We start from the raw sequence: 22,591 nt of genomic DNA on the forward strand, positions 1-22,591 counted from the left end.
ATACTCTGCCAGTCCATGACGATTCAATACTCTGCACTGACCCTCGTCCTTGGCGGTCACATAGTATATACATAGTTCTATCCCTGGAAAAAAAATACATACAGTGCCCATGTCCTGGTGGTCAGGTGGCAGCATTATTGTCCCTGGTGATCTAGTGTTATATACAGTGAACTCCTATAACATCCAAGCTCAGACCCCTTAATGCTGCTCCAATGACCAGTGCATGGGACCGCTGGCCAGTATACAATGCTGGGACGTTGTCCAATAGTAACTAAGATTTCCCTCTCAAGCAGAATGTGCAAGTTCTGGCCGCATGATGGTCCACATCCAAAAGCATGCTGGGTACAGTACTTGTATATTCCATATTTAAAGGGTATGTGTAGCCGTGAACATCTACTGTCACGGCCAGAGCAGAAAAGCTTGTTGCCCCCTCCCCTGGCACCCAGTACCCGGGCACAGGCTCCTCCCCTAGCTCCGCCCCTGCCTAAGTATACTGGTCTTATTGGTCTAATTCTTCCGTTCATTGCAGAGCTGCAGTTTTGCGTATTGTGCGTTTTTGGAGGTTCTCAGCACGCCGGTCTGACCTGGCTGATAACAGAGAACAATAGAACCCAGAGAGCCTTTATGTTTTACTGTCCCTTTAAATTGACAAAGTCGGATCTGCAGAATTTTATTTTAATTTTTGAAAACAATTTAAGAAAATGCAGGAAATTCTTCCCATAACTTTGGCTTTTTATCTCCCACTTCCCAGAAAGTTAAGCTGGTTTATCAGCGCCGTCTCCTGCTATGGAATTCCCGCCATCGGAGGGCGGATGATGAGTGTTTCCTGCCAGCCCGGCGGAGGAATGACCCCTGTGTTATCCTATGGGTAAAGTCTGTCAAGCCTGCTCTGGTCTGCATCAAGCATGGTAATTGCCTGATGGGAGTTATCCTGTGTCCGACAGGAGTAATAGATTCTGGGTGACAACTACTAATAGAAGACACTGCTCTGACACAAGGATTGTCACTCAGCCTTCCTGCCGCTTCCTCCCTCTGCAGTGTCAGTCTTCACTGTAAACCTTGCATTTTATTCATGAACCAGGAAGATCAGGATGGACGGTTTTACAAAGAAGATGGCAGACAAAATCCACTGACGGTGCCGTTGTCTTGTAACACTGGGTTCATGAGCGCCAGCTCCAGATATGTTGGTGCCAGGTAATGAACGGGTCATACAAATAAACCCCCCACCACCTAGACATGCAGGGAATACCGTACTGTATGTAACTGGCAAGTTTTCTCATCACTTTCAATATCTCTGACGGCTGTTAATGAATAGAAACCTTTCTATATATACAAAAATAAAAGCCTGTTCTGACCTACTTCTGTTCACAGCTGATGTGCTTGTTACAATGAATCAGGGGAGGGCTTAGCAGTTCTCTGTGGGTTATATACAGCAGCACAAATCTCTACTCTGTCCTGATAGTTTGTAACAATGTATCAGTGCAGGTAACATGTATCCATCTGGAGTCCAAGCTGTTTATCTCAGAGGATTGTCCAGAGTAGATACAATTGTAACAAACCCTCAGCTGTAAGAAGTATTAGGTCTGGATATACTGGAATAATCACTTTCACTGACAGAAGCAGAGATCTTCTAAGGTAAACATGGACCAGGAGGATCAGGATGAGCAGCGCTCCGTGTTTATAACTATAATGTCCTGGTGGCTTCTGTGTGACCGGCTCCTTCTCGGCTGGGATTGTGGAGGAGGTTGTGATGGATTTACCGGCTGCGGTTGTTTATTCTTAGGAATCGCGTCTAATAATAATGTTTGTATATAATATAACAGCTGTGCTATACGTGACCCGGGGCGTGGAGCGGGCGCTGTATGCATTGCTGGTATGTAACACCGGGTCCACTGGAGCATACACTATACCGGTACCGGGACATGCGCTATACCGCTACCGGGGCATGCGCTATACCGCTACCGGGGCATGCGCTATACCGCTACCGGGGCATGCGCTATACCGCTACCGGGGCTTGCGCTATACCGGTACCGGGGCATGCGCTATACCGATACCGGGGCATGCGCTATACCGCTACCGGGGCATGCGCTATACCGCTACCGGGGCATGCGCTATACCGCTACCGGGGCATGCGCTATACCGCTACCGGGGCATGCGCTATACCGCTACCGGGGCTTGCGCTATACCGCTACCGGGGCATGCGCTATACCGGTACCGGGGCATGCGCTATACCGGTACCGGGGCATGCGCTATACCGCTACCGGGGCATGCGCTATACCGCTACCGGGGCATGCGCTATACCGGTACCGGGGCATGCGCTATACCGCTACCGGGGCATGCGCTATACCGGTACCGGGGCATGCGCTATACCGCTACCGGGGCATGCGCTATACCGGTACCGGGGCATGCGCTATACCGGTACCGAGGCATGCGCTATACCGCTACCGGGGTCACTGTGTTTGGCCTTTCCCAGCCTAATAATACCAGCCTGCGGCCGCCCTATTACCGGACAATCAATGCAGATGGTCAGGTACTGGATCGTACCCGGCTCTTCCCGTTACCCCTGGTGGCGGTGGGTACCGGGGTAATAATGGGGCTTAGGCTTCGTTCACATCTGTGCTCGGGCTCCATTTTGGCGTTCCGTCTGAGCTTTCCGTCAGAACGGAGCCCTGACTGACACAAATGGAATACCATAGTCGACTGCGCTATTCATTCCGTCAAAACGACGGGTCCTGTGCACAACTGAGACAAACTGAAACAACGGGCACCGGATCCATCACCATTAAAATCAATGGTGATGGAAACGGCAACCTCTGGATTCCATTTGTGTCAGTCAGGGCTCCGTTCCGACGGAAAGCTCAGACGGAACGTCAGAATAAAGCCTGAACGGATATGTGAACGAAGCCTTAGTGCTCGCCTTTTTACTGGATACTGCTAAGCCCTGCCTTAGGCCCCGTACACACGACCAGAAAACTACGGACCGTACCACGGTACGCGGTTTTACGGACCCATGCCGGGAATTATAGAACATGTCCTATTTTTCGTATTTTACGGGCCGTGCTCTTATACTTTGTATGGGAGCACAGCCCGAAAATGCGGGCGGCCGACCGACCGTGCCCGCAATCGCAGGCTGTGACCATGCAAACGACCGTATTTTCATCTATCCGTAAATACTGTCTGTAAATATGGATCAGTAGTCATCCGTGACTTTTCTGTATATATGGGACGGTATCCGCAAATACGGTCCGTATTTGATCCATATATATGGATCCGTAAAAAAGGCTGCAAATGATGTCACCAACATGTTGCATAGCAACGCTTCCGTAAATACGCATGCACATCCGTAGCCGTCCGTATTTAAGGAAGCGCCCACAGGCTTCTATGGGAGAGTCCGTGCCGTAATTACTGACAATAATAGGAGCGGTTCTATAATTTTTTCAGCTCGGACGCCCATCCGTAAAAATACTGAAAGGTGTCCGTGGCCAATAGAAATGAATGGGTCAGTAATTGCGGATGAAATATACGGTCGTGTGCGGGGGCCTTAGTAATGGACGTCGGCAAATAAACAACTGCCGTTACTAAGGTGGTAATAAAGTACTAAAAAAACACAGAGGCATAAAAAAAATGGTTTTTTTGGATTGAAAACTCCACCTCACAATCCTCTCTGACCGTTTAAAAAAATAAAAATAAAGCGTAAATCATCGACGTAGTCCAAACGGTCCAGCGGAATCTGCAAAACAAAAACGAGCAAAATTAAAAATACTTATACTCACCCACAGCAGTCTTCTGTCTCCCGTCTCCCGTCTCCCGTCTCCCGTCTTCTCTCTCCCGTCTCCCGTCTTCTTTCTTCTCCCCTGCGCCGCGATAGAAACTGGACGTCAATGAACTGTAATTTGTGTGGTGGCGCCCAGGACCTAGAGATGCGCCACAGTCCATACACCAACTGCTCTGCTCTCTGAGAAAAGCCGATCAGAAAAGAAGCGGCACAGCGCTCCCCCGAGCACTTCTGTCGCTTTGTTTTAGCGATCGGTGGAGGTCTCAGTGCTCGGACCCCCACCAATCAAAACTTCTGACATCATTATGACATCTCAAAAGTTTTATAAAAGTTTAGTTACAGTTGAAGCAGTCGGACCCCCCTCCCCCTTGCAGTGTAATAACTACTGAGGGCGCTATGGGGGAAATTATACTGCAAAGGGGAGGGGGCTCTGAGCGTCTGACTGCTGAGGGCTGAGAGCCTCCTGCCCCCACTAATTTAAAAGTGATCGGCCGAGGCTGGGGGGCAATTATACTGCAAGGTGGAAGGTCTGAGCATCTTGCTGACAGCAGAGGGCTCTGTGGGGGGAATAATCCCCCCCACAGAGCCCTCAGTAGTTACTATACTGCAAGGGGGTCTGTCTGAGCGTCTAACTGCCTGCTGAGGACTCTATAGGGGGGTAATTACCCCCCACCCATGGAGCCCTCTGCAGTCAGTCAGATGCTCAGACCCCCACTCCTGCTGCACGTCTGCTAAATAAGTGCTGCCTTGCCCTGCCCCCCTGCGATGCAACACCCCCGCGATGCCTCCCCTCCCTTGCGACGACACGCACATTTGGGGGAGCTCTCAGTGGGCAGGAGCATTCTGAATTTTGCAATGTGTCCCTATGATTTCTGTGTATGTCCCAGGTCAAGTGTATCATGACTACGGCGGGGGTGAGAGGCCCGTGACCTTCCATGTCTGGGGTTGAAATGACTAATTTGGTATTCGTCGGGTCTATAGGGGTCTTTGGACCCGTTTAATGTATGCACTGGGAGTATCTCCTGCCGCATTCGCTGAACATACACGCCGAACTTATTAGTTGTCACCCAACTTTCCCAGATACAGATGTAAGCAAACTGCTCTTTAATGTAATTCTACATATCTACCAGCAGGGGGAGCTCGAGCTTATGACAATGTGAATAAGTTTTCCGCTCGTGAGACATTGCGGCTCGTCTCCCGGTTCAGCAGGCCCTGTTCACACTGAGTTTTTTGGGGCAGAAACCGCGCCAAAAAACTCCTCAAAAACCGCCCGAAAATGCCTCCCATTGATTTCAATGGGAGGCAGACGAGTTTTTTTACCACGAGTAAAAAAAACTCGTCGTGGTAAAAAGAAGCAACATGACCCATCTTGAGGCGGTTTCCGCCTCCAAAACCCCATTTCAATCAGTCAGAAAGAGGAAAAAAAAAACCTCGACAAGTGTTTTGACGAGTTTTTGTCAAACCACTGTGCAAAAACCTACTGGAGCAGTTTTTGCAGGAGGAATTTTCCTCCTGCAAAAAACTCCGTGTGAACACATTATTCGATTGTGCGACGAGTTATTTTTTGGACAAGTAACAGATGACACTCGTCTTATCGCAGACCGCGGCGGATTTATGTAACGTAACACAAATATTCAGATACTGCAGAAGATGGAGGAGGATTCAACAAGTGTAAAACTAGAAATGTTTTGATATCACCTTACAAAATTTCTCCCGTGACGTGGGACCCCGAGGAAGCCACATTGTGGCCATACGCGTGGGCATCTCTCACCACTGCCCCTCATTGGTCACAGCGCTATACACGCTGCCGGGTTACATTGATGCCACATCTTGTATATGTCTCTAATAAATACTTTTCTATTTTGAACTCATATTGGTATTTTCATTGTGCCTATATACATACCCAGTCAGAATAATGGGCGGTGTCCCGCTGTCCCAGGCGGACGGGGTATGTCTCGGTGTCAACTGTATTTGCGTCTTCATTTCAATGCTAAAAGCAGGGAACCATCAGCCCCCTGCTTCAGAGTTAGTACAGAGTGGAGGAGCAGAGGGAGCTACTTTAAGCGCTGAGCCCGCAGGAAGCCCTTGACATTACTGTCTATATATGGACAGTGACGTTAGGGGCTCCTCCTGGAGCGGAATCCCCGACCACGACGTGGCCAATGCTCTGGCTGGGGTTTCCGCTCCAAGAGGGAGCCCCAATGGTGATATCTACAGGGGGGTGTGTCACTATCTATATGGGTACTGTGCCACTATTTAGGGGCACTGTTAACACTGGACAATGTGGCACTATCTACGTGGGCACTAGGGGCAGCTGTGGGGTCATTATACTGTATGGGGCAGCTGTGGGGGTCATTATACTGTATGGTATCAGCTAAGGGGGCATTATATTGTATGGGGGCAGCTATGAGGGCATTATATTGTATGGGAGCAGCTATGGGGGCCTTATGCTGTATGGGGGAAGCTTTGGGTGTATTATGCTGTATGGGGGCAGTTATGGGGGCATTATACTGTATGAGGGCAGTTATGAGGGCATTATATTGTATGGGGGCATCTATGTGGGCATTATACTGTATGGTGGCAGCTATGAGGGTATTATACTGTATGATGGCACATAGAGGGCATTATACTGTGTGGGAGGCACTATGGGAGCATGACACGCTGAAACGGGTGTGTATGGGCGGGGATTAAGTGGGACTAGAGGCGTGGCTTAATAGGAGGCTGTCCCTCTGCAATATTTGAAAGTTGAGCGGTATGATACGTGGTAGGTGGCACAGTGGTAGTGTAAGAAAATATGTGGTAGGTGGCACAGTGGTAGTGTCAGATAATAAGTGGTAGGTGGAACAGTGGTAGTGTCAGATAATAAGTGGTAGGTGGAACAGTGGTAGTGTCAGATAATAAGTGGTAGGTGGCACAGTGGTAGTGTCAGATAATAAGTGGTAGGTGGCACAGTGGTAGTGTCAGATAATAAGTGGTAGGTGGCGCTGTACAATGTTTTACGTCATTTCTCTTTGCTGGGAAATCGAATAACATATTTTCCAGGAATCCTGTGTTTTACATCAAAGTGAGTCTAGAACCGGCAGAACAAGCTGTAATATGGGTCATGTGACTGGGAGCTGAACGTTTCTCGCTATCTGCCTTCAGACTGGGTCAAAACAACATCTGCCGACCGCTGAGAACATCTGGACGATGTTGAGTGTTTGGATTCCATATGTTTGATAAAAGAACAAGATTTCTGCTCAGATCTGAACACGAGTCGCTGGTGGTAAGAAGAACGGGGGCTCTCATGCCGGGCTCCACGTCACCACAGACACACCAGAGACATACCAGAGTCATACCAGAGTCATACCAGAGTCATACCAGAGTCATACCAGAGACATACCAGAGTCATACCAGAGACATACCAGAGACATGCCAGAGTCATACCAGACACATACCAGAGTCATACCAGAGACATACCAGAGACATACCAGAGTCATACCAGAGTCATACCAGAGACATACCAGCGTCATACCAGAGTCATACCAGAGTCATATCAGAGTCATACCTCTCACCGTACCAGGGTCGCACTAGAGATGTACCAGAAACGTACCAGAGTCATACCAGAGTCATACCAGAGTCATACCAGAGACATACCAGAGACATACCAGAGTCATACCAGAGTCATACCAGAGTCATACCAGCGTCATACCAGAGTCATACCTCTCACCGTAAAAGGGTCGTACTAGAGATGTACCAGAAACGTACCAGAGTCATACCAGCATCATACCAGAGACATACCAGAGTCATACCAGAGACATACCAGAGTCATACCAGAGTCATACCAGAGTCATACCTCTCACCGTAAAAGGGTCGTACTAGAGATGTACCAGAAACGTACCAGAGTCATACCAGCATCATACCAGAGTCATACCAGAGACATACCAGAGTCATACCAGAGTCATACCAGAGACATACCAGAGACATACCAGAGTCATACCAGAGTCATACCAGAGTCATACCTCTTACCGTACCAGGGTCGTACTAGAGATGTACCAGAGTCATACCAGAGTCATACCAGAGTCATACCAGAGTCATACCAGAGACATACCAGCGTCATACCAGAGTCATATCAGAGTCATACCTCTCACCGTAAAAGGGTCGTACTAGAGATGTACCAGAGTCATACCAGCATCATACCAGAGACATACCAGAGACATACCAGAGTCATACCAGAGACATACCAGAGTCATACCAGAGTCATACCAGAGTCATACCAGAGACATACCAGCGTCATACCAGAGTCATACCAGAGTCATATCAGAGTCATACCTCTCACCGTAAAAGGGTCGTACCAGAAACGTACCAGAGTCATACCAGCATCATACCAGAGACATACCAGAGTCATACCAGAGTCATACCAGAGACATACCAGAGACATACCAGAGACATACCAGAGACATACCAGAGTCATACCAGAGCCATACCAGAGTCATACCAGAGCCATACCAGAGTCATACCAGAGTCATACCAGAGTCATACCAGAGTCATACCTCTCACCGTAAAAGGGTCGTACTAGAGATGTACCAGAAACGTACCAGAGTCATACCAGCATCATACCAGCGTCATACCAGAGACATACCAGAGACATACCAGAGTCATACCAGAGACATACCAGAGACATACCAGAGTCATACCAGAGTCATACCAGAGTCATACCAGAGTCATACCAGAGACATACCAGAGACATACCAGCGTCATACCAGAGACATACCAGAGTCATACCAGAGTCATACCAGAGTCATACCTCTTACCGTACCAGGGTTGTACCAGAGATGTACCAGAAACGTACCAGAGAAGGACCAAAAGACCTACCAGAGTCATAGCAGAGACATAGCAGAGACATAGCTGAGTCATACCAGAGACATACCAGAGTCATACCAGAGTCATATCAGAGTCATACCTCTCACCGTAAAAGGGTCGTACTAGAGATGTACCAGAAACGTACCAGAGTCATACCAGCATCATACCAGAGTCATACCAGAGACATACCAGAGTCATACCAGAGTCATACCAGAGACATACCAGAGACATACCAGAGTCATACCAGAGTCATACCTCTTACCGTACCAGGGTCGTACTAGAGATGTACCAGAGTCATACCAGAGTCATACCAGAGTCATACCAGAGTCATACCAGAGACATACCAGCGTCATACCAGAGTCATATCAGAGTCATACCTCTCACCGTAAAAGGGTCGTACTAGAGATGTACCAGAGTCATACCAGCATCATACCAGAGTCATACCAGAGACATACCAGAGTCATACCAGAGTCATACCAGAGTCATACCAGAGACATACCAGCGTCATACCAGAGTCATACCAGAGTCATATCAGAGTCATACCTCTCACCGTAAAAGGGTCGTACCAGAAACGTACCAGAGTCATACCAGCATCATACCAGAGACATACCAGAGTCATACCAGAGTCATACCAGAGACATACCAGAGACATACCAGAGACATACCAGAGACATACCAGAGTCATACCAGAGCCATACCAGAGTCATACCAGAGCCATACCAGAGTCATACCAGAGTCATACCAGAGTCATACCAGCGTCATACCAGAGTCATACCTCTCACCGTAAAAGGGTCGTACTAGAGATGTACCAGAAACGTACCAGAGTCATACCAGCATCATACCAGCGTCATACCAGAGACATACCAGAGACATACCAGAGTCATACCAGAGTCATACCAGAGACATACCAGAGACATACCAGAGTCATACCAGAGTCATACCAGAGTCATACCAGAGTCATACCAGAGACATACCAGAGACATACCAGCGTCATACCAGAGACATACCAGAGTCATACCAGAGTCATACCAGAGTCATACCTCTTACCGTACCAGGGTTGTACCAGAGATGTACCAGAAACGTACCAGAGAAGGACCAAAAGACCTACCAGAGTCATAGCAGAGACATAGCAGAGACATAGCTGAGACATACTAGAGACATACCAGAGACATACCTCTCAACTTTTCATAGAAACGTTTTTTTAAAGAGGGGCAGGGACCCCCGCAGCACAGAGTATTTCAGGAGATGAGCGTGCTGCTCTGGGGGGGGGGGGGGGGCAGTATTCTCATGTGATGATGTTAGTGAGGACCGGGCTGTATGTTACCGCTCTAGATGCAAATATATAATCTGCTCTGACGGTTAGATGAAAGGGTTAACCTACGTGCATGTCATGAAATCTGTTAATGGAGTCACCTGGGAAAGCATTAATTACCGCCGCATTTTATTACAGGATTAATTTAATTAAAGGGGATGTAACCTTCAGTCATCATCGCCTACTCAAACAGCTCCCGGGAACGTCACCACCACTTACCACATTATTATATTGTTCCTTGACTTAAAAGTTTTACACCCACCTGAGGGGAGAAGGAAGCGGAGTGTCAGCGGGACCCCGGCGCCAAATAACAGGCGGTGCACAAAAATCTGCAAAATATGACGAAAAGAAATGAGATAAATCAGATGAAATAAATGATCCACAAAGTTCTGCTGCAATTAATGATAAATCTTAGGTACCGGATGAGGGGGGGGGGGGCAGCGCCGCTGTCCCTCCTGCCTGGATATATATATATTATTGTGTCCCCTTTTCGGACTAACAGGAGAACAGACCTTTAAAAAGTTTATTATACACCCCCCCCCCGACATTTATGGACTATCCAATGTGCCACAAATGGAAAAACCCCTTTAATCACAATGAAGAAAGTGGCTGTCAGATGACAGCTGTTCCTTCCTTCCTACATTGATCTCTGATAATCAGCTCCTGTGGGAAGTGCAACTTATCAAAGTACTAACAGGAGGGGTGGACACTGACTGCGGAGGGCCCCTGTAGAAAAAGTGCGGGTGGGTTACCGCTCGCCCGCTGAACAAATGTCGCACAGACGCCACTTACACGCTAGACAAATGCCACACATATGATACAGGGAGACCTCTCCCCAAAGAGAATGCCGCCACCATGATAGCGGTACACCACACCCTGCTACCGCCAAATAATCCCCGTGCCCCAGCAACACCCAGCTTCTGCTGCTGGTCCTATTGTGGCAAACGGAGGCCCCTCCCCTCTGGGGTCCTGATCAGCGGTGTGCCCGCCCCTGCTTAACAACCTGTGAGGTCTTTCCTGGTGGTGGTGGCACCTCAAAAACATTTTAGGATTGGCAGTCGTTGTTGTAGAGGAGTCATCCTCCTGTCCGGCCCTACACCCAGTATGTTCTGCTGGAAATTTCTCATAGCGATTGCGATGAAGGGTGAAATAAAGCGGGCGAACACGACAAGAGAAGAGGGAGCGGGTTTGTATACACAGCTCTGGATGTTTTTGCGGAGGCAGCACATTATATAAAGAGTCGGAACGTCACGACGCGACTATTATGTCTGCGCAACGTTCAGAAATAAAACAGAATTGACCCGTTCAGGGAAGACGAGGGCTCCAGATAGGAGCCTCATTGTATGGCTCAGAAATCTCCCGGTATTGTCCTCCATCCTAATCAAGCATTCAGTGATACTAACACCCGCACAGCTCCCAGGAAAAGTCTTTATCTTACATTCTGAATTCTTGGAAACCAAGAATAATTCTCGTAGTTACCAGAATATCTGGGATCACAAGTAATATCTTAATCCCTCGGTTGCTGAGCAGAGAAAAGTGGAAAGTAGAGTTCAGGTCAATGCAAGCGAAGGGACGTCATCTCTCCGGGGTGTATTGTATGCAAGAAATGAGAGGCAACTGCCGGCTGCATTGCATCTAGGGAGAAGTAAGCGGCATGTGTGACCATATGTACAATACTATACAATCAGCAATAAAGCTCAGGTATGGTAATGGGGCTACATAAGGGTTTTGGATGCTCCACCTTCACCCCATGTTCCAAAAATATTCTGATTGGTCACTTGGATGAACGTCCACCCTAATATAAAAAGTTCCGCAATTGTATGCAAAATAATTTCTGAATATATTTTTATAGTGTTCAGAGCTCTAAAGTTATTATGCAGAGCTCCAAATTTACTGTTTACAATTCTGGCTACCTGTATTTACCACTAGGGGGAGCTCAGGAGCTTACTGCATTTACATTAAACTCAATAATAATACAATTTGCAGTAAGCTCCTGAGCTCCCCCTAGTGGTGGCTGCGGGCAGACAGAATGTTACAATTTATTTCTATGTCATTGCAGGAGATTTGGAGCTCTGTGTCAGAAAAGTGGATCTCCGACCGATGTATAAATAGACTAAAGGGGTTCTCCCATAAACTACATTTATCACCTCTCCACAGGATCTGTAATAAATGTCTGATCAATGGGGGTCCAACCTCTGAAAATCCCTGCGATCACGATCATGCGTCTCATCAGAGGCTCAGGAGGCTACTCTATCCCTAACCATGCTTTACACTGCAGTTCTGCTTTTAATTATCAGCAGGACCTAGCAAATTATGCTTTCTATTAATTTTAATGGCAAATACTATTAAAAAAAAATTGAAAAAAATAGCAATAGATTTTTTTTATACATTCCAGGATTATAAAAAAAATTATTGTAAATTAAACATTACCATATATTTATCCAAAAATGACGCCTTAAAAATATATGACTCGTCCTGCAAAAAAACGAGGCCTTAAATAGCTACGTAGTCCTAAAAATCAGAAACAAAAGAAAGTTATGGATGAGGAAAAACCTATTAGGACATATGGACGTCATAGGGAGGGGGGGGTCCCCCACTTTGGCGCACTACAGCCGTCCTTGTATAACTACATGAGTGATTGGGTGATTGGCTGATTGTGGCAGGGGCTCCAAACTGAACGGGGTTGTCTCTGATAAATTTATGATGACCCCTCATTGAGAACAGGGTCTACGTAATTATAATACTTGGCTGTCGATCCGTCCTGCAGTACCGCTTATTACCTATAGATGTCAGAATTTCCCAATTGCAAATCCATCCAGTTTTTATCTTTTGTCGGAATTTCGTTTTGTGCAGAAGAAACAAATATTTGATCTCCAGATAATGAGAATCCGCGCCTCGTATGCCAGGGGCTTATAAACATTTCGGATTGTTTTTTCTTTCACATAAACCGGACAATCGCAGTCCCAAATGTATGCTCAAAAAAAATCTTCCATAAATGGCCGGTACAGGATGTACCCGCTATGTTTACTGCCAGCTCCACTAGGTATATTCTGCAAAAACTGCGGCCACATTATCGATTGATGACACTGCGAAAGGTCTAAAATCTATATAATAGATATATCAGCGTGTATGGTTTATGTAAAAGGTTCTTGTAGAACTACAACTCCCAGGACTCCTTAGCTTTCACTCGGTGTATTATACATTTCTATTGCAGATTTCAGACTCCTCCTATTGAAGGGGTTGTACAGGATTAGAAAAACCTGTCTGCTTTCTTCTAAAAACAGCGCCACATCTGCCCACAGGTTGTGTGTCGTATTGCCGCTAAGTTCAATTGACTTTAAAGGAGCCTAGATGCAATACCAGACACAACCCATGGGTAAGTGGGGCGCTGTTTCTGGAAGAAAACAGCCAAGTTTTTCTGTTTACACGAGGTCAAAATGTCCCTTTAATCTTTGCTGAACTCTTGTATACTGCCACTAGGGGGAGCTAAACACATATGTATTTATACAGTTCCCAAATGACTTCATTGAAAGATTTATGAATCCATATGAAATGAGCTCCCCCTAGTGGTGGCTCTAGGCAGTCAAAATTGTTTCTATTTTATGGGGGAAATCAGCAGGCATTATTTATAGGGACACTCTGCTGGCACTATCCAGAATAGAAGCACTTGGCTGCATTTGAAGGCGCTATGAATGTCTGTTTATGGGGTTACTCTGACAACGCTGTTATTGGGTCAATTTGGCTATTGATATGTGTGTTATTTATGTACATGGGGCATTAGTCTTGTGTACAGTATGGCATCGTTATTTATGTGTACTGTATGGTGCCATTAGTCATGTGTACAATATGGTTATGTTATTTATGTGTACAGTTTGGCAGTGATAATGAAATGTACAGTATAGTGACATTATGTATGAGTACTGTATGGCGATGTTATTTATGTGTACAGTATGGCAGAATTATTTATGTCTACTGTATAGTGACTATGCATGAGTACTATATGGTACCATTAGTTATGTGTACAATATTACAGTATTATTAATGTGTACGGTATGGTGACATTATGTATAAGGACTGTATGGTGGCATTAGTTATGTGTACAGGATTGCAGAGTTATTTATGTGTACTGTATACTGACTATGTATGAGTACTGTATGGCGATATTTTTGGTATGTGTACAGTATGGCTGTTATTTATGTGTAATGTATACTGACTATGTATGAGTACTATATGGTGTCATTGGTTATGTGTACAGTATTGCAGCATTATTAATGTGTACTGTATGAAGCATTAGTTATGTGTACAGTATTGCTGCCTTATTCTTGTGTCCTCTATACTAACATTATGTATTTGTACTCTGTGCTGATATTATTTATGTGAACAGTATGGCAGAGTTATTTATGTGTACTGTATACGGACTATGTATGAGTACTATATGGTGTCATTGGTTATGTGTACAGCATTATTAATGTGTACTGTATGGTGACATTATGTTTGGGTACTGTATGGCGATATTATTTATGTGTACAGTATGGCAGAGTTATTCATGTGTACTGTATACGGACTATGTATGAGTACTGTATGGTGGCATTACTTATGTGTACAGTATTGCAGCATTATTGATGTGTACTGTATGGTGGCATTATGTATGAGTACTGTATGGCGATATTATTTATGTGTACAGTATGGCAGTATTATTAATGTGTACTGTATGAAGCATTAGTTATGTGTACAGTATTGCAGCCTTATTCTTGTGTCCTCTATACTAACATTATGTATTTGTACTCTGTGCTGATGTTAATTATGTGTACAGTATGGCAGAGTTATTTATGTGTACTGTATACAGACTATGTATGAGTACTGTATGGTGGCATTAGTTATGTGTACAGTATGGCAGAGTTATTTATGTGTACTGTATACGGACTATGTATGAGTACTGTATGGTGGCATTAGTTATGTGTACAGTATTGCAGCATTATTAATGTGTACTGTATGGCAGTATAATCTCTGTACACAGTATGGTGACGTTATTAATTCACTTTCATATGTCTATGAAGTGTGTACCTCTATTTGTATACAAACACTTGCATACCCATAACCTCCACTCCCCGTGATAAAACCTCCATACACCCCTGCAACTACATGATCCTTTGACAGCTGGGCGACAACCTATATGAAAGCAGTGATGGCGGCCATAGTGGTCGTCTCCCAGAAGGAGGAGAGGACGGCTCAGGAGATTTTTATCCGAGGAGGAAATGACCGTGTAAAACTTTCACTTGACTTTCCCTCATTCCCAGGTTCCCTGCAGCAGTAAATATACTGACATTGTGTATTATTATTTATTGACAGGGGTTCATTGCTGTTCTGCTGGGGCTTGTGGGAGGTTACAGGGGTTCATCTCCCCCAGGAGCCCTCCAGGCTGAATGTAGGGAGGGATTTCTTTTGCAAACATTTCTTAAATGTGTTGTAATAATAATCTCTCCATTCATGTAATATTTATTGGAAGTCGACTGGACAAAAAGATCCTTTCCGAATGCAAAAAATATCTGCAAAACTGTCCAGTAGGGGGCGTTTGTCCACATTTCTCCTTTTTCTATTACTTGGGGGTGGGGTTCTGGACAGGTTACCACTGCCAATAAGAAGGGTGGGTGCTTTCTTATAGGCTCAGCCACATGGACTTGCTGTATGGTACATATAATATTGTCACTTTACCAGATTCTTCTGTTTTGATTGATCCTGTTTCATCTATTTCCAAAGCTTAAAGGGTATGTCAATTTTTGCAACAGTTTTATTGTTCCCAAGCCTATAAAATAAAAAAAGAAGCAACTTTGTATATAGTAATGACGAACAATCTCAAACCGTTTTGTGTATACAGCACTTATTCTCCATGGTAACAGACTACAAGCAAACGCTGTGTAGTCTGATCCTGCAGTCACGAGTTAATCTTTTTCATCTGCCGCCTTTTCTACTGTCTGAAGGTGATAAAGAAACAGGGCAGAGGGTGTAGAGCAACTAATGACTGCAGGGTCAGACAACACAGGGTTTGTTTGTAGTCTGTAACCAGAGATACACATAAGTCTGCACAGGAGCTGTATACACAAAAGCGTTGCAAGAATATGTGCATTTTTTTTTTTTTACATTTTATGTGCGTTGGAGCAATACAACATGTTGGTTGCAAATCATGGCCACATTTGGGTGTTTCTTAAGCCTTGCAAAAAAAAAATTATTGTAAAGGACAACTTTGTAAACACAACGTTACCGGAAAGTCCCTAAAAATTCCCCCAATAAAACTAAAAAAACAAATTGTCCCAAACAAAAAATAAGATTTTTTTATTAGTAATAAAATAATAATAATAATAATGATAATAATCATAATAAAAATACAGATATATAATAATAATAGTAGTAATAATAATAATAATAATCCAAAAAAATGATAAAATGATTCCATAATAAATAAATTAGTTCAAAATATTCTAAAAATATCTGTAAATAAACATTAAATTATTTATTCTGGTTTTTTTTTTGCCACTGCTCTGCCCATCCGAGAATACTTTTCCACATATTTAAGCAATTACTGATTTTATCGAATAATTAATTTATATCTGCCGCTTGCAGGTTTCTGTGTGACAATATATTTCCCTGAAGAATCGCAGCGCCTATAAAAATAGAGCAAAAATTATTATGAGAATTGAGGGGACAAGTAAAATAGAAGTGGTGGCCGGGTGGGGGTGGGGCTGGGTGGGGGGGGGGGGGCTAATAGCAGCTCCGCTTGTCCTGTAATATAAATTATGCGCGAAGATCTTTAGACTGGTCATTTATTCTTCAGAAACTATTTTGGGTGTAAATGTTTTGTTTTTAGATATACAAAAATAATATAAATCTTCACATAGTTGTGATCGTGTCATTTACTAGAGATACATATTAACAACCTTCATTTGTGCGTCTTCTTGTCTTCTCAGTTTCCATCTCTTCTATGTTAATGATGTTTACTGAAGCGGGGGAGGAATAATTCCTTTCTGCGGTTCGATTGGTTGCATCTAACACCAAATCCATGTGGAATATTTACTTTGTTGTGCTTGTTTTTACTGATAGAAATCCCTGCAGACAAAGGATAAAAATACATCTACTAAAATAATATAATATAGTGACATAGCGAAAGGCGATGTGGAGGCGCAAATTGTAAATATAACCCTATACCTGGAGGAAATATTCAGTCTTTTGACTAACCAACTAAAGGTTATTCACTACTTCTGCCCTGCCCCTATGTACAAAATATAACTACTATAATACTGCTCCCTATATACAAGAATATAACTACTATAATACTGCTCCTATGTACAAGATTATAACTACTATAATACTGCCCCCTATATACAGGAATATAACTACTATAATACTGCCCCTATATACAAGAATATAACTACTATAATACTGCTCCCTATATACAAGAATATAACTACTATAATACTGCTCCTATGTACAAGATTATAACTACTATAATACTGCCCCTATATACAAGAATATAACTACTATAATACTGCTCCTATATACAAGAATATAACTACTATAATACTGCCCCTATATACAAGAATATAACTACTATAATACTGCCCCCTATATACAAGGATATAACTACTATAATACTGCTCCTATATACAAGAATATAACTACTATAATACTGCCCCCTATATACAAGAATATAACTACTATAATACTGCTCCTATATACAAGAATATAACTACTATAATACTGGCCCTATATACAAGAATATAACTACTATAATACTGCTCCTATATACAAGAATATAACTACTATAATACTGCCCCTATATACAGGAATATAACTACTATAATACTACCCCTATATACAAGAATATAACTACTATAATACTGCTCCTATATACAAGAATATAACTACTATAATACTGCCCCTATATACAAGAATATAACTACTATAATACTGCCCCTATAAACAAGAATATAACGACTATAATACTGCCCCTATATACAAGAATATAACTACTATAATACTGCCCCTATATACAAGAATATAACTACTATAATACTGCCCCTATATACAAGAATATAACTACTATAATACTGCTCCTATATACAAGAATATAACTACTATAATACTGCCCACCTATATACAAGAATATAACTACTATAATACTCCCCCCTATATACAGGAATATAACTACTATAATACTGCTCCTACATACAAGAATATAACTACTATAATACTGCCCCTATATACAAGAATATAACTACTATAATACTGCTCCTATATACAAGAATATAACTACTATAATACTGCCCACCTATATACAAGAATATAACTACTATAATACTCCCCCCTATATACAGGAATATAACTACTATAATACTGCTCCTACATACAAGAATATAACTACTATAATACTGCCTGCTATATACAAGAATACAACTACTATAATACTGCCCCTATATACAAGAATATAACTACTATAATACTGCTCCTATATACAAGAATATAACTACTATAATACTGCCCCTATATACAAGAATATAACTACTATAATACTGCCCCCTATATACAAGAATATAACTACTATAAAACTGCCCCTATATACAAGAATATAACTACTATAATACTGCCCCCTATATACAAGAATATAACTACTATAATACTGCCCCCTATATACAAGAATATAACTACTATAATACTGCCTGCTATATACAAGAATATAACTACTATAATACTTCTCCTATATACAGGAATATAACTACTATAATACTGCCCCTATATACAAGAATATAACTACTATAATACTGCTCCTATATACAAGAATATAACTACTATAATACTGCCCCTATATACAAGAATATAACTACTATAATACTGCTCCTATATACAAGTATATAACTACTATAATACTGCTCCTATATACAAGAATATAACTACAATAATACTGCTACCTATATACAAGAATATAACTACTATAATACTGCTCCTATATACAAGAATATAACTACTATAATACTGCTCCTATATACAAGAATATAACTACTATAATACTGCCCCTATATACAAGAATATAACTACTATAATACTGCCCCTATATACAAGAATATAACTACTATAATACTGATCCTATATACAAGAATATAACTACTATAATACTGCTCCTATATACAAGAATATAACTACTATAATACTGCCCCTATATACAAGAATATAACTACTATAATACAGCCCATAACTACTATAATACTGCCCCCTATATACAAAAATATAACTACTATAATACTGCTCCTATATACAAGAATATAACTACTATAATACTGCTTCTATATACAAGAATATAACTACTATACTACTGCCCTCTATATACAAGAATATAACTACTATAATACTACCCCATATATACAAGAATATAACTACCATAATACTGCTCCTATATACAAGAATATAACTACTATAATACTGCCCCCTATATACAAGAATATAACTACTATAATACTGCTCCCTATATACAAGAATATAACTACTATAATACTGCCCCCTATATACAAGAATATAACTACTATAATACTACCCCATATATACAAGAATATAACTACTATAATACTGCCCCTATATACAAGAATATAACTACTATAATACTGCCCCCTATATACAAGAATATAACTACTATAATACTGCTCCCTATATACAAGAATATAACTACTATAATACTGCCCCCTATATACAAGAATATAACTACTATAATACTGCCCCTATCTACAAGAATATAACTACTATAATACTACCCCATATATACAAAAATATAACTACTATAATACTGCCCCTATATACAAGAATATAACTACTATAATACTGCTCCCTATATACAAGAATATAACTACTATAATACTGCGCCCTATATACAAGAATATAACTACTATAATACTGCCCCCTATATACAAGAATATAACTACTATAATACTGCCCCTATATACAAGAATATAACTACTATAATACTGCCCCTATATACAAGAATATAACTACTATAATACTGCTCCCTATATACAAGAATATAACTACTATAATACAGCCCCCTATATACAAGAATATAACTACTATAATACTGCCCCTATCTACAAGAATATAACTACAATAATACTACCCCATATATACAAGAATATAACTACTATAATACTGCCCCTATATACAAGAATATAACTACTATAATACTGCTCCCTATATACAAGAATATAACTACTATAATACTGCCCCCTATATACAAGAATATAACTACTATAATACTGCCCCTATCTACAAGAATATAACTACTATAATACTGCCCCAATCTACAAGAATATAACTACTATAATACTGCCCCTATCTACAAGAATATAACTACTATAATACTGCTCCCTATATACAAGAATATAACTACTATAATACTTCTCCTATATACAAGAATATAACTACTATAATACTGCTCCCTATATACAAGAATATAACTACTATAATACTGCTCCTATATACAAGAATATATCTACTATAATACTGCCCCCTATATACAAGAATATAACTACTATAATACTGCCCCCTATATACAAGAATATAACTACTATAATACTCCTCCCTATATACAAGAATATAACTACTATAATACTGCCCCTATCTACAAGAATATAACTACTATAATACTACCCCATATATACAAGAATATAACTACTATAATACTGCCCCTATATACAAGAATATAACTACTATAATACTGCCCCTATCTACAAGAATATAACTACTATAATACTACCCCAATATACAAGACTATAACTACTATAATACTGCCTCCTATATACAAGACTATAACTACTATAATACTGCTCCTATATACAAGAATATAACTACTATAATACTGCTCCTGTATACAAGAATATAACTACTATAATACTGCCCCTATATACAAGAATATATCTACTATAATACTGCCCCCTATATACAAGAATATAACTACTATAATACTGCCCCTATATACAAGAATATAACTACTACAATACTGCCCCCTATATGCAAGAATATAACGACTATAATACTGCCCCTATATACAGGAATATAACTACTATAATACTGCCTCCTATATACAAGAATATAACTACTATAATACCGCCCCCTATGTACAGGAATATACCTACTATAATACTGCTCCCTATATACAAGAATATAACTACTATAATTCTGCTCCTATATACAAGAATATAACTACTATAATACTGCCCCCTATATACAAGAATATAACTACTATAATACTTCTCCTATATACAAGAATATAACTACTATAATACTGCTCCCTATATACAAGAATATAACTACTATAATACTGCTCCTATATACAAGAATATATCTACTATAATACTGCCCCTATATACAAGAATATAACTACACAGTGGAACATGCTGTATGATAAATATATACTTGTACATAGGGGCAATATTATAGTACTTATATTCTTGTACATAGGGGGCAGTATTATAGTAGTTATATTCTTGTATATAGGGGCAGTATTATAGTAGTTATATTATTGTATATAGGAGCAGTATTATAGTAGTTATATTCTTGTATATAGGGAGCAGTATTATAGTAGTTATATTCTTGTATATAGGAGGCAATATTATAGTCGTTATATTCCTGTATATAGGGGCAGTATTATAGTAGTTTTATTCTTGTATATAGGGGGCAGTATTATAATAGTTATATTCTTGTATATAGCGGCAGTATTATAGTAGTTATATTCTTGTATATAGGGGGCAGTATTATAGTAGTTATATTCTTGTATATAGGGGGCAGTATTATAATAGTTATATTCTTGTATATAGGGGCAGTATTATAGTAGTTATATTCTTGTATATAGGGGGGCAGTATTATAGTAGTTATATTCTTGTATATAGGGGGCAGTATTATAGTAGTTATATTCTTGAATATAGGGGGCAGCATTATAATAGTTATATTCTTGTATATAGGGGGCAGTATTATAGTAGTTATATTCTTGTATATAGGGGGCAGCATTATAGTAGTTATATTCTTGTATATAGGGGGCAGTATTATAGTAGTTATATTCTTGTATATAGGGGGCAGTATTATAGTAGTTATATTCTTGTATATAGGGGGCAGTATTATAGTAGTTATATTCTTGTATATAGGGGGCAGTATTATAGTAGTTATATTCTTGTATATAGGGGGCAGTATTATAGTAGTTATATTCTTGTATATAGGGGCAGTATTATAGTAGTTATATTCTTGTATATAGGGGGCAGTATTATAGTAGACATACAGTAGATTTTTAACTACTATAATACTGAAGTACATATATGTGTATAAATCGGGTTAGGACATTTGCATGGTGCTCTATGGTAACGAGTATCTTAGTAACCATGGTTGACAAACTATTAATCATGATTTAAGTTGGATAGTGTTAAGTGCAGATTTTCTGGACTGAACCTGCTGACCCCGCGCTGTGCTGCACATTGACAATACAAAAGAACTTCACACATTGCTGCTGGCTTTACTCTGACCCAGCAACTTGTGTATGATAATCCATAAACTATAAAAATTAATGCGCCACTCAGACAGTCAAGTCTTGTTACAAGAAGATGTATAACTTATACCAGCTGTACACATATAATTATATA

Source organism: Rhinoderma darwinii, chromosome 3, assembly GCF_050947455.1.
Source record: "Rhinoderma darwinii isolate aRhiDar2 chromosome 3, aRhiDar2.hap1, whole genome shotgun sequence".
Classification (NCBI taxonomy): domain Eukaryota; kingdom Metazoa; phylum Chordata; class Amphibia; order Anura; family Rhinodermatidae; genus Rhinoderma; species Rhinoderma darwinii.